The sequence below is a fragment of the Oratosquilla oratoria genome, chromosome 7, assembly GCF_046742065.1.
Source record: "Oratosquilla oratoria isolate Oo_2021 chromosome 7, ASM4674206v1, whole genome shotgun sequence".
Taxonomy (NCBI): Eukaryota; Metazoa; Arthropoda; class Malacostraca; order Stomatopoda; family Squillidae; genus Oratosquilla; species Oratosquilla oratoria.
In genome coordinates, this window is record NC_134783.1 from 48,486,533 (window position 1) to 48,489,032 (window position 2,500).

Below are 2,500 nucleotides of genomic sequence, written 5' to 3' on the forward strand. Positions count from 1 at the left end.
GGTCATCCCTGCATCCGCCAACTGCCCTGTGTCAAACGCAATGCAGCAAGACATAGTACATCCATATTAGGGCCACTCCCCCCCCCCCTCCGTCCCCTCGTGCAGAAAAAGAGAAGGCGGGGAGAAATCACTTCGGGCTGCGTCAAAATATCATTCATACATAAATACCCCCTACCCCCCATCCCCCATTCCCCCCCCATCCCCATCCCTCCCTTCTTTACATAATAGTATCATCCATAGATATTCATTCTCCACTAATCACTATCTCCTGCCTTCTCCCTTCTTTGCTCAACAGACATTCCCCTCTTGCACAGTACCCCTTTCACCCCATCCATCCACCTCATCCTCGGTCGTCCCCTCAAGTTCACTCTCTCCACCTCCGCCTTCCACACCTGTTTTACCAATCCTCCATCACTCATTCTTTCCATGAGTACAAAACATCCCAATAAACAAATAAATAAATAGATAAATAAATAAATAGATAAATAAATAAATAAATAAATAAATAGAAAATACGAATCCTTACTGAAGGGGATAGTCTTGGAGATGCAGTCAAGAGGTGGTGGAGTGTAAAGCGGCTTGGTAAGGGAAAAGGTTCACCTTGGCTCAATCAATCCAGTTGATGGGTTGATAGACTGATGGATTGATTTGCCTTTTTAATGATAGATTACTATTTCATGTGAGGAGAACATGGTAATAATGATAATACTTTTTACAAATAATGATTGTGTGCGTGTGTGTGTGTGTGTGTGAGAGAGAGAGAGTATGTGTCTCTGTGCGTACATGTGTGTGTTTGTGTTTGTGTGTGTGAGTATGTGTGTTTCAGTTCGTGTGTGTGTGTGTGTGTGTGTTTGTGTGTGTGTTTGTGTGTGTGTGTTTATGTATGTGTGTGTGTATGTGTATGCGTATGCGTGTGTGTGTGCTTTCGTGTGTGTGTGTGTGCTTTTATGTGTGTGTGAATGAGTGTGTGTGTAGGTCCGTGTGCGTGTTAATGCACGTACACATGTATTCATGTGAATACATATGCGTGTGCATGTATGTGCGAATGTTTATGTGAGCTTAAACAAGACCATGGATAAGAGTCTGTCTATAGACATAATATTTGCATCCAAATATGCGAAGTAAAGGAATATGAAGGACAAAGAGAGAGAGAGAGAGAGAGAGAGAGAGAGAGAGAGAGAGAGAGAGAGAGAGAGAGAGAGAGATGGAGAGAGAGAGAGATGGAGAGAGAGAGAGAGAGAGAGAGAGATGGAGAGATAGAGAGTTTGTGAGAGTTAGTATAAGCAGCTTTAGAGTGTACGGATTATATTCTTCATTATCTTTCTTTGCTCTCCTGCAGGTAAGCGTCGGGGACCTTGCTAACCCTGGAAACTTGGGCCGTTCCAAGTAAGTGAAAAATGGCAAAGGACTTGAGACACAAAGGAGAAGAACCTAAGGTTTACGAGAAAAAAGGGTAAAAATTTACTTTGCAAAAAGGTTATAAAAAAGAATGAGACTGACGGGCCATGATCAACGAAGTGCGCTTTTGTGTGTATTGTGTATATGTGTTATATAAATATGTATACTTGTATGCGCGCGCGCGCGTGTGTGTGTGTGTGTGCATGTGTGTGTGTGCGTGTGTGTATGTGTGTGTGTCTCCACTCCATATATTTCAGATTATATAATGCTTGTATTTTATGATAAATTACTTTGTCTAATTTTCTAAGCTATATATATATATATATATATATATATATATATATATATACTGTCTATATATATATATATATATATATATATATACTGTATATATATATATATATACATATATATTATATAATATATAATATATATGTTTATATATATGTGTGTGTGTGTGTGTGTGTGTTGTGTGTATAATTATATATATATATATATATATATATATATATATATATATATATATATATATATATATATATATATATATAGTTTTATGACTCCTCTAAAATCTTAAGGTGACTTCAGGGACTCCGAGCTAATTCATTTTCTGTGCTTTAAAAGTCGCCCCGTTATTTCGAAAAGCTTCCTGGGCAAAAGATACATGTCGGACCGTAACAAGTGGAGGAAGTGGAGGAGGAGGATGGAGGGGAAGTCAGGTGGAAGAGGGTAAGGAGAAAGCGTAGGATAGATCAAGAAGGCAGATAACAATATCTTTTTGTGTTTATTCATTCATTTATCTATGTATATATTTGCTAATTTGTTTATATGTGTATTCACGTATTTATCTATTTTTTATTTTATCTATCGATTTATATTTTATTTTTTATCAATTTCATTTGCTTTATATGATTTATTTAATATATTTTGTTTTTATTTGATTAATTTCTATTCATTTTATTTATTTAATTAATTTGATTTTTGTTCATTTATTTTTATTTATTTGTTTAATAATTCATTTACTTGCTTGTTTGTAAATTTTATGTTATTGTATATATACTGAATATAGGAAAGTTGGAAGTAGTGGCAAGGAAAAGACCGA

The 2,500-nt window shown here is 35.9% G+C and overlaps 1 protein-coding gene across 3 annotated transcripts in view; it reads left to right on the top strand.

The window, feature by feature from the left end:
- LOC143027145 (glutamate receptor ionotropic, kainate 2-like) overlaps positions 1-2,500 on the top strand; it is an 868,199-nt gene that overhangs the window by 762,458 nt on the left and 103,241 nt on the right. The window lies entirely within an intron of this gene.